Raw genomic sequence first — 12,544 nt, forward strand, 5'->3', positions numbered from 1 at the left:
AGAACAAGGAGATGCAATGTTGTTTAAAATCAAAAAAGTGTGTGTCAGGTTTGTATCCTTTCACCGTACTTCTTCAGTCTTTATAAAAAAAAAAAGTATATAGTGAGCAAATAATCATAGACACTGGGCTGTATGAAGAAGAACGAGGCATCAGGGTTGGAGGAGAACTCATAAACAGCCTGCACTGTGCAGATGATACAACATTACTTTCTGAAAGTGAAAAGGATTTTAAGCATTTACTAATGAAGATACAAAATTACAGCCTTCAGTATATGTTACATCAAAAAAAATTTTTTTTTTAACATAAAGAAAAGAAAAATCCTCACAAATGGACCAATATGCAACGTCATGATAAACAGAGAAAATATTGAAGTTGTTGAGGATTTCGTTTTACTTGGATTCACAATCAATGCCCATGGAAGCAGCAGTCAGGAAATTAAACCATGTATTACATTGGGCAAATCTTTTGCAAAAGACCACTTTAAAATGTTAAAAAACAAAAATGTCACTTTGAGGACTAAGGTGCACCTGACCTAAGCCATGGTATTTTCAATCACCTCATATGCATGTGAAAGCTGGACAATGAATAAGGACGACCAAAGCAGAATTAATGCCTTTGAATTATGGTGCTGGCAAAGAACATTGAATATACTGTGGACTGCTGGAAGAATGAACAAATCTGTCTTGGAAGAAGTACAGCCATCATGCTCCTTAGAAAGGAGAACGGTGAGACTTCGTCTCATATACTTTGGGCGTGTTATTAGGAGGGACCAATACCTGGAGAAGGACATCATGGTTAGTAAAGTAGAGGGTCAACAAAAAAGAGGAAGTCCTTCAACGAGATGAATTGACGCAGTGGTTGCAACAATGGGCTCAAATATAGCAAAGATTATAAGGGTCATGCAGAACCGAACAGTGCTTTGTTCTGTTTTACATAGAGTTGCTACGAGTCAAAACCCGACTCGATGGGACCTAACTACAACAACATTCTTTGGAAGTCAGAGTCTTATAGGTGAGAAGGAGAAGTAGGCTATTAACAACAATATAATGCTTAAGTGCTGAATATAAAGTATAGGCTCAGAGAAAATATTAAAAACTCTTGTCTGAGGACTTTAGGAAAAGGTTCACTTTAACTGAATCTAAAAAGGAATGAAGATTTCACTTGTAGAATGGGATTGTGAGAAAGTGTCATGTGTGGAATTTGGGGAAGGTGATAGAGGTGGGAGTCGGGGTTGCAAGTTGGAGAAATAGGAGCATATTTCAGGTAGAGAGCACAGGATGTCAGAATGATTGCCCAGTAAAGTCCTGGAAGCAGAAAGGAGTTTGACCTGGAATGAGAATAGAACACATATAGGAAAGCTTGAGAGATGAAGTTAGAGAGGAAGAGTGTATCCACACCTTTGTTGGACCTTGGATGTTCTTTGGCCCCAAATTTTAGCTTCAGTCTATTGAAAAGGAACGTGAATATGACCTACAAAATGTTCCTACATCAAAGTTCCTTTTGGTTGCTTTAGATTCTTATAGTATTAAAGAATACCTGAACAAAGAGAAAGGTAAAAAGTAACTTTTTTTTTTTTTCAAAGGGACTCAATTTATTCTGGTTTATCTCAGAGGTTAAATTAATGCAGTAATTGCAACTGCTATTCTGTTCCTACATTTCTGTTCTTAGAAACAATTTCAATAAATGGTTCAAGAAACTGTTTCATCAAAATTGCATAGCATATCCCAGATTTTAGGTAATATGAAGACTTAAATATAATGGAAAACAAATGTAAAATCATTTCTGAAAGGCAAATAAAAATGTATATATCATTGTATTTTTTTTCTCAAATACTATTATTATTGAATGAAATATGCTGGGTGTTTGGGTTTTGTTCTAGATTTTCAAATATCTCATTGTAATATATTTGGTGAGACATGTTCCAAGTCTGTGTGACTTAAATTGGGTGCAGCTGTACTTGCCTGTAGTTAAAAAAAAAAAAAAAAAAAAAGCCTCCAAAAAGGCCTATATTAAGTAACGTGAACCTGTTCAACAAGTGTTTATTGAACAATTTGTATGTACCCGTTTCCAGGCACTGAGAATACAAATGCTATTAAGATAAGGGTGTTGCCTTCTAGGAATTTTCTATGGTCTGCTGGGGAAGACAGGTACATAAATAGATTATTGTAATATAATGGAGCAAGTCCATAAAGAATCTGTTCAATTGTTTTATTTTATGTATTATCTTTCAGTACTTTATTTCTGCGGTGTGGCCTTTCACCTGCCATGTCCTCTGCATATGTATTCTTGTTTATCTTTCGTTCTTTCAGTAACAGAGCTACAGGAAGTGTCGGAGTGTGTTTAAAAACTGGGGGAGTGTCATCTAGGCATAATGAAAATGGAATAAAAATACTGAAAAGGGTTGATTACAGCAAATGATTCCTTAAAGCTAAAACACTGTAGAATGTGTTTTATAAACACAGAAGAGGAAGGATTCTGTTAGTGCACGTGTACTTCCTTTTTTGCTATCACATTTTCTCAGTGACAGTCAACTACTAGTGACAGATTATGGTGCATCATCTATGATATCGAGGCTCCAACAGTAAAACTAAATCACTGGGTGGAGCAAACAGGTAATGTGCTTAGCTGCTAACCAAAAGATTAGAAGTTCAAGTCTGCCCAGAGGTGCCTTGGAAGAGAGGCCTGGGGATCTACTTCCAAAAAATCAGCAAATGAAAACTCTGTGGGGCACAGTTCTACTCTGACACACATGGGGTCCCCATGACTTGGAATCGACTCCACAGCAACTGGTGCGGTGAACAGTAAAACACTGCAAATGACAGAGGTGACTGTCGTATCCCTGATCCATATTACCTGACTCCTTTCTATCCCCACTCCTTCATCAAACTGAGCTCTTCTTCTAGCTTCCAAAGACAAATAATCATACCAAGGCTATCTCATGAGCTCACACAGAAAAATTGACCAGGATTCAATTCCCCATTAAATCCCCATTAAATATCCCTCTTCTTGTTCTCTCCTCAAGTTCTTCCAGCCCCACGTTTGTTCTTTCCGAAGCCCCTCCCCACTGAAAGGCTCAGTTCCCTCTTTTTCACTTCCTTTTCTTTAAATTGCTTCCCCCCCAAAAAAAAAAAAATTATTAAGGTTAAGATACAAAAAAGAGTACATGAATGTAGCAAAAATATATAAACTGTACAAAAGATGCCATTTCATTGAAGGTTTTGAAAACCCCCAGTGATAAATACCCAATAAATAATCATCTATCCCAGATCCCAGGGGAAGCACATCATAACCACATTGCCCATCATTTCTAAACTGACAAACATAAACAGCCATTTATATGAGTAAACAATATATTAAACATATATAAATAAGAACTTAAACCAAAACCCAAAAACCCATTGCTGTCAAGTTGATGCCGACTCATAGTGGCCCTGTAGTATTAATTCTTCTCTACACTTCTAATTCTAAATTTATACATGCAACTGGGAGTTCTTTCCATATCAACTCACATAACTCAGTTATTCACTTTAATGGCTTCTTAGTGTTCCATTGTGTGGCTGTAACACAGAATTTTTCAAATTAGTCCCTTTTTTTGATGGACAATTGGAACACTTAGTCACTGTGTCTGCATAAAGCTTGAATACCAGGTTCTTGACTGGCTTCTATCTATGAAGAACTGACAAATCACCTCCATAATCCTTGTATCTCAAAGCACATACTGATAGTGCAAAAACCAATATATAATAATATAATGCTTTCAAATACATCATCTAATATTAATTACACAAACAACTTATCAGTTAATTGAAAATGAAGTAGCTCCATTTTCTAGACAAGACAACTGAGGCACTGAAGTTCAAAGAGCTATTAGGGCAGAATGCGATGGGAATGAAGATCACTTGTTTCACAGACCAGTGCTCTTCTTGTTAGGCCACATTCATCCAACTAAGAGAATTTAGGAGGATTATATTCATCGGTGGTAGGTCATCCAAAGTCCTTGCAACACAGGACAGCTCTCTTGGCACTGGAAATGCACATGCTGAGTCCTCACAGGGACAGATGGATTTGATGACAGCAATACTACACAACGGCTTTTATTAATAGCCTTTATTTTTAGCCTAACATATGCTATTCTTGTATAAATGTTTAATCGTTTTTGGAAGCTTACTAAGTATTTTATCTCTTATAATATCCTTTTGGAAAAAATTCCAGTTTAATTATATATTGCTCTATGAAAGTTCACAATGGCATATTGACTTCTGAGTATCCCAGATGAAAGAAGAGTGTGAGCTTTTATGTGAGCCTTAGTGTTCCTAATCCTGTTACAGAAACCATGGTTTATAGTAGAAGAGGAAGCAATAGAAAGAAAATTAACTCTGTAAATTTATCAATGGAGTATATATAAAATTAGATTACACGTAACCCATAAACATTAAAAAAAAAAAATGAACTTTCAACACCAGGTACTTTATTTCCTTCAGAAAGCTCAATAAATTGGTAAAGTCACCTAAACTTCAGAATATAATTCATAATCATGACATCAGTCGATGACAAATGGCACTATAGCCCTTCATAACTGCTTTATAATACCATAGCAGCCAAAGAAGTAAAAATATTTCCAGATCATAAAGAATATAACAATTATGAAAACTAAATTATAATGAGGTTTCAACAACTTTAATCAATTAATCATTAGAGACTTTGTATCTTATCTCAGTTTTCATTTATCTTATTTAAAATGACTCTTCAGTTGTTTGCCCAAGCAAGTTAATATGTAGAATGACCTAGATGTTATTTTTAAATACATCAAAAGAGAATATTTTTCAGTAAGCTAGTTTCTAATTCTAGTTCCTCTACTAATTAGCTCTGTAATCTTTTATAAGTCTCATTTGCTCTTTTATATAGTTTGGGGGTTGAAATAGATAATTCTAGTGCTTTCCATTTTCAAATTCTACTGATACATGAACCAAATATAATTGTCTCTATTAATATCCAGAAGAAAAGCTTTACATTTTAAACATGATAACAATACTATTTACAAACTTCAAAATCCTTGCAAGTGAAAGGTTTTATTGTATGATTTACAGATCACCTCAGGAATATTTTTTAGTAAATTTTATTGAAGAATAGCAGGAATGCATAAAATAGACAAATCTTAATTGTACAGCTTGGTGAATTTTTACAAAGTTTCAAAGAATAATGCCACAAAACAATCTCCCAGATAAAGAAAATGGGCATTAACAGCACCAATCCACCTTTGTGCCTATGTAGAGTTATTTATCCCCCACTTATTCCTATAATAGGAGTCCTTCTATGACATGAACAGTTAAGTGCTCAGCTACTGTCTGAGAGGGTCGTGGTTCTAATCCATTCGGAGTGCCTCCTAAAGCCATTGAGAACCCTGTGGATCACAGTTCTACTCCGAAATACATGGAACTACCATAAATTGGAATCGACTCAACAGCAACTGTGTTTTTTTTTTAATTCCTCTAATAATAGATTGAAAAACAATTTTTCACCTTATAGATTTTAAAATGTAGAAAAAGGAAGGAAAATATAAAATTCCTTTCTACTAAAATACTATTAAGATAGATTAACAATCATAGTTACACAGGTGGAAATTCATGGAGTTAGGACCACGGTTTAGATGTACACGGTTTGTATTAAGTTAACATCATGAAATCAGTTCAATTGCTGACGTTAATATATTTTTATAAATAAATCAACAAAAGTAAACAAAAAAAATAATATTTGAAATATAATGAAAATCTAAACATAAAACAAGTGTTGTAGTTATAAGGACTTGACTACAAGTTAGGTAATCCTCTTGTTTTAGGGAATGAGAAAAAAATTATGCATTAAAAGTTAAAAACAGGGAAATAAGTCTTATGGAATTTGAATAACTTCCATTCTAAGGCTATAACTACCTTAGGAATTGTAGTATATTCAGTTGTATATGTATTTGTTTAGAGGAGAGAGATTTTCTATCAGTGTACATGAGAAAAGGAGTTTATAAAGGCACATTTAATATTCTTTCATATAATTGCAATGCTTTGAGTTAATAATGCAAACCAAGTATAACTCTGATCTTAGTTCCCCATGTATCTTGTTGACAAGGAGAGGATGTTCAGGGCCAGTCAAGTGACCTACTTGATTGTATGTCCCATTATAAATTAATGCATGTTCTTTCTAGATTATGTATGTGTTCAATAAAGTTTTTAAGTCTAACCATCATCAATATCAGAACATTAAAAAAACTGACTTTTTAGACCTTCAAAGATGGTTGATAAACCTTGGACCCTGTTGACATCTCAAACTAAGTGCACATTGTTGGACAATTCTGGCTTATCATCTACCTATCCAAAGTCCCCTCTAGCACCTCAAATTCATATTCAGATCTCTGACTGTATGAACTGGGAAGTGAAGGAGAAAAGGAAGTGTTTAAAAGCAGAAAAATATTAGAAAAGAATATTAAAAATAAAGACATACATAACACAACAAAAATTATCTTTTTCATATGAATGATTTTTAAGTTAAATTAAGTAGAAGGTTAGACAAGCAAAAGTATAAGAAGAAAATAAAATGAAGGGAAATGAATGTCTTTGGGTCACAATACATAAGAGGAGAGAGGCATTTAAGGTCAAAATGTGGGTACAATATAATAGTGAGAGAAAAAATAATTAGACGTTAGTAAAGAAGAAAACTAGTTAAGGAAGTAGAAAAGTTGCTGTATTACATTGGAGTTATCAAAAATTTCTTTATAATTCTTAATCACTAATTCTTTTAAGGCATTAATTGATAATTTAAGGTAATGACTAGTAATAAAATTATCTGAGTCCTTAAAATACCCACTACCTGAAAAAGTGGATTATAAGGGAAGGAGGTCTATTTTTACATTAAATCAGTAAATTTATTATAATGCAAGGATTGCTTCTTCCCTGTGTCTCCCTTCCATCTAATTTCTTTGATCCCGTGATTCGTTCCTCTACCCCTAATATCCTTAAACTCTTTTCAATAATTTTAAAGTTTCAGAGCCTGGGTATTTTATCTGCACTTTAATTTTATACAGTAAGTCAGAAATTTCACATTATTATTTTTATTGTGTGTATATTTTGAGCTCGGTTGTTTGAAATTTCAGTTTATTATAAAAATAATCAGCAATTTCAATTTAACAAACATGAGTAGAGTATCTGCTACTACATGCCAAGTATTATGCTACTCACAGCAATAGGTTGGGGTATTGAGGAAGGAGCTACTCCCCAAAATAAGGTTTGAATACTGCGCTTACTCACAATCTAGTGACACGTACGGAAACTCACACGCATATATAAACACACATACTTTACAGGTTTGAAATTATAATTTTAATTATCTTAATGTTTGACTTAATAGTGCTATGCTGTAAATTGGATATCACCATTAATGTTCACAAAAATTTGTGGAAGAGAAGTAATACTGATACTATTTTTCTTCTTTGTGTTAGTGGTGTGTGGGAGATTTATTTCTGTACAGACCAAAATTAACTACCAGAATTTGTCTATAATTCAGAGTAATAAGTATAATGACAACTAGAAAGTTTCAATACATATATTGTAGGTATAATATGTATAAAGAAAGCATACACACACATATATGAATTTCAATGAACCCCTAAAGCTAGGGGAATACAAATGCATTCATCCATTCAAAGCATATATTAAAAAAGGGAACAACAAATGATATTCAGCTAATAAACAACAGAATGGCACAAAAGGAGAAAGGCAATGAGAAAGAAGAGTAAGGAGTCTTTGATATTTTTAAGAGAAAAGAAGTAATACTCTTGTAATCAGGCATTTTCCCAAACACTGGAGGAGCTCAATTCTGTGAAACAGGTGGTGAAAGATTTAATGGTAAAGGTAATTGCAGTGCTATGTCCAAATTTCTATATACCTTATCATTGCATCCGCGTTGAAATCGACTTGACACCAAAAGGTCTTTTTTTTTTTTTTTTTTAAATCAGTGTTTCTTTATAATGCTTGAGTTTATGCATATGCACCTTAGTTGTAAAATTGCCCCCATAGGTTTCTGAGGAGCAGCTGGTGGATTCAAACTGCTAACTTTTTGGTTAGCAGCCAAGCTCTTAACCACTATACCACCAGGGTGCCATTTTATGTACAGAAAGGTATTACTGACATACAGCTTAGAAGGAAGATTGCAGAACAACGGGAAGCACCATAATAAAAATAAAAAAAAAATTTTTTTTTTTTTTTTTAGGGTGGGACTAAAAAGAGTTCTGGGGCAAATGATTGGGGCTGACCTCTTGGATCTGTTCCTTATTAACTGTGAAATTGAGAAAACCTCCTAACTTTTCTGAGTGCTAGTTTTATCATCTAGAAATGGGCATAATATTCCTTCCTCAATCACATGTAGTGATTATCAAAATAAAATAACATAGCACCTTATAATACAAAACACTATGCGGGTTTTTGCTAGTGGTCTAAAAAAATGTTTTCCCTCTATTCACACACACACACAGGCATGCATATATACCCACTCATACACACACAAAAAGGCACAACAGATCTTTGGCAAAATAATAGGTCATTTTAATTTCTCTGTGAGTACCAGAGTTAGAGATAATTCCTTCTAAAAAATCTTTAATTACTCCAAACATATCCCTTCCTCTGGAACACACCTTTCTTGGGAAAACATTTCCTGGTTATCAATGCTTTGATTTCCTTACATATTTAGGTCTGTACTCAAAAGTCAACTTCTCTGTGAGGCCTTTCTGGACTCCTTTATCTGAAGTCATAAAAACCATATATACTTTCTAGCGTTTTCTTCCCTTTTACAAGCTAACATATTACTTATTTTACTCATTTTTGTTTATTTTCTGTTTCTTCTCTTCCAAAATGTATGTTCTAGTTGAGAAGAGATTTTTTTTTTTTTTTTTTTTGCTATTCCTTACGGGTACCCATAACAGTACATGACACAGGGTAGGTGCTAAATAAATATATATTGAATGCATCAGTAATGAATTATTCTTAATATACTGAACCATGAAGAAAAATGGCAATTTAGAAGATATTCCAAAGCCTAATAACTATCATTTGATTCAAAATGGAGAAATTTTTATGATTTTCATAAACAGTCTGTTTCAGGTATAGAGAGAGTATAGGGAAGATAGGAGTCCCTGGGTGGTGCAAACGGTTAAACCCCTGAGCTGCTAATCAAAAGGTTGAAGGTTCAAGCCCACTCAGAGGCACCTTGGAAGAAAGACCTAGTGATCTATTTATGACATGTCAGCCATTTAAAACCTATGGATCACAGTTCTGCTCTGACGCACATAGAGTTACCACGAGTGGAATCGACTCCACGGCTACTGGCTGTTTTTACAGAGAAGACAGAGACCCAGAGAAGCATAAAAAGAGTGCCCGGACCTTGGTTTCTGAACAAGATGGATTTATAGGGACTGAATTTACTCCCCTTCCTGAAAGAACCATAAAACAGACAAAATAAATGAAGCAATAGTGTGTAAGACACTGGGCATCAGGCAATGAAGGACAGAGATCGCTGAAAGGAAGTAAATGAGGTAAGTCCTACAATTGCCGTAGCTAATTGCCTTGTGACATTTTCCTGTCTACAGCACTAGTAGAGGGAGCTGAGCAGAATCCTTGACTTTAGGAGAGACAGCTAAGAGTCCTGGAGGATTAAGACAACAACCTTAAGCAGGAAAGAGTTGCACAGAGAACGTCTGTGGATATCTGCAGAGTGAACCTCTGTCGTATTCAACTGAGTATTCATCAGCACGTGCATGTATGGAAATTACTGAGGCCAGGGAAAGAATTAGCTAAACAGATCAGAAGGAACAATTCTTGGTACTTTTACAGAGCACGGGAAGAGAGACTTCCCACCACCTAGACTAGAAAATCCCAAGATTTGCTGGCTATTATGAAGTGTACACAAGAGAGTTTTGCTTCAGCAGTGGCCGATAATTATCCCTAGAATGAGCACTGTTCTTGTTCTTCCAAAAACTATTGTAAAACCAAGACACAACAAGATCAATCTGTCTCCAAGTAACTGAATTTTGTGCAGAACAAAATTCAAGAACATTTATAGGAATACAAAAATATCTGACACCCAGCAAGGTACAATTCACAATATCTGGCATCCAATCAAAATTTACTAGTCATGTAAAGTGGCAGCAAAATATGATTAATAACAGGGAGAAAAGTCAATCAATCAAAAGCAACCCAGATTTGACACAGATGTTAGAATTAGCAGACAAAGACATGAAAACAATTATTATAATTGAATTTCATGTGTTTAGATAATTAGAGATAAGGAAGATATAAAAAAGAACAAACTTGGACTTCTAGACATGAACATTGCAATTTCTCCAGTGGAAAATTCACTGTATGCAGTCAATGACAGATTAGAAATTTCAGAAGAAAAGATTAATGGACTTGAAGACATAATAATAGACATTATCTAACGTGAAACACAAAGAGAAAGAGAATAAACAGACACACACACACAAAGAAATTAATAGAGCATCTGTGAACTGTGGAATCACCATGGCTTAAAATCTCTATAATGGGAGTCTTCAGTGAACAGGAAATAGAAGAGGGGAGATATAAAAAAAATATTGAAAAATAATGCCTGAAGTTTTTCAAAATTTTATGAAAAATATATACCCATATTAGTTTTAGCAGCATCCCAGACATTTTAAAAAGTTATTTTCATTTTAACTTAGGTCAAAATACTTTTCAATTTCTTTTTTGATTTTTTCTTTGACCCATGAGTTATTTAGAAGTTTGTTATTTAGCTTCCAAATATTCAGGGATATTCCTGAGATCCTTGTGTTACTTTTATTAATTTAATTCCAATGAGGTCAGAGAATATACTTTATATGACCTGAATTGCTAAATGTATTGAGATTTTTTTTATGACCCAGAATATGGTCTTTCTTGGTAATTGTTTCATGTGTAATTGCAAATAATATATATTCTCATGAAGCAAAAACTGACAGAAATGCAAAGACAGACAATACAAAATCATAGCAAAACATTTCAGTATCTCTTTCAGTAAGTGACAGAACATGTAGAGAGGAAACCCTGCTTAACAACCAACTTACCATGATTGACCTTCATAAGGCATCTCAACCAACAATCACAGAGTACACATTCTTTCAACAAAATTTATAAACCTCTAACCACATGGGCCATAAAAAATTGTGTTACAATAGCATATATTTCAGGAGGGGAGAAAGTTGTAAGATTGTTATACTATACACTGAATTGTATAATTTTACTTCAAAGCAGACTGTGACAAGTTAAAGCAAAAAATTGGCATGAAGAAACTTTTGAAGTTGGATATGTTAATGTTCTTTATTTATGGCCATGACTTCAAAGGTATATGCATATGTAAAAACATCCAGTTGGCCACTTTGCCCCCACTATTGCCCAGATCAGAAGCTTCGTCCAGCCCCACTACGCCCAGCCATGGTCAACCCCACCATGTATTTTGACATTGCCCTGAACTCCTAACTCCTGGGGATGTGTCTCCTTCAAGCTGTTTTCAAAGTCTCAAAGACAGCAGAGAGCTTTCACGCTCTGAGCATTGGGGAGAAAGATTTGGTTATAAAGATTTCTGCTTTCACAGAAATGTTGGTTAAATACTCATCCGCTAATGAGAAGGCCGGCAATTCTAACCCACCAGCTGCTCAGTAGGAGAAAGATGTGGCAGTATCCTTCCATAAAAATTACAGCCTTGGAAACCCTATGAGGCAGTCTTACTTTGTCCTACAAGGTTGCTGTGAGTTGGAATTGACTCAACAGCAATGGTTTGTTTGTTTTTTTCCAATATGCCAGGGTGGTGACTTCACATGCTGTAAAGACACTGGTGGCAAGTCCATCTACAGGGAGAAATTTGATGATGAAAACTTTATCCTGATGCGTATGAGTCCTGGCATCTTGCCCGTGGTGAATGCTGGGCCCAATAAAATGGTTGCCAGTTTTTTATCTGCACTGCCAAGACTGGGTGGTTGAATGGCAAGCATGTGGCCTTTGGCAAGGTGAAAGAAGGTTGAACATTAAGGAGTGTTTTGGGTATAGGAAAGGTAAGACCAGCAAGAGGATCACCATTGCCAACTGTGGACAACTCTAATAATTTGCATCAGTATTTCATGTTTGTCTTAACCATCAGACCGTTTCTCCTATAGCTGGGGAAAGCACCCTTCCACACCCAGACTACTTGCAATATCCTGTAATCTTTGTGTTCTTGCTGCAGTTTTTTAGGTTCCATATTTTTACTTATCCTCCTCCAAGTATAGCTGGATTGCATAGTTAAGTTTATGATAATTAAATAAAAATTAAACAAACAAAAAAAATCAAATCATTCAATTTAATTACGTACAGTTTATTGCATGATGTTATACTTAAATAAAGCTGTTTTTAAACGTGTCTCTTTTAAACTTACGTGGCATAATCAAACGTTTTTATATGGGCATGTTTTCTTGTTATTAAGTTAGTTTAACTTGAGACTCCACTCTACTCTTTGGGC

At 34.7% G+C, this 12,544-nt stretch overlaps 1 pseudogene; it reads left to right on the forward strand.

The window, feature by feature from the left end:
• Positions 1–10,519: 10,519 nt before the first annotated feature.
• LOC135232293 (peptidyl-prolyl cis-trans isomerase A-like) lies at positions 10,520–12,286 on the forward strand (annotated as a pseudogene).
• Positions 12,287–12,544: the final 258 nt, after the last annotated feature.

The sequence above is a fragment of the Loxodonta africana genome, chromosome 8 (assembly GCF_030014295.1).
Source record: "Loxodonta africana isolate mLoxAfr1 chromosome 8, mLoxAfr1.hap2, whole genome shotgun sequence".
In the NCBI taxonomy this organism is placed as follows: Eukaryota; Metazoa; Chordata; class Mammalia; order Proboscidea; family Elephantidae; genus Loxodonta; species Loxodonta africana.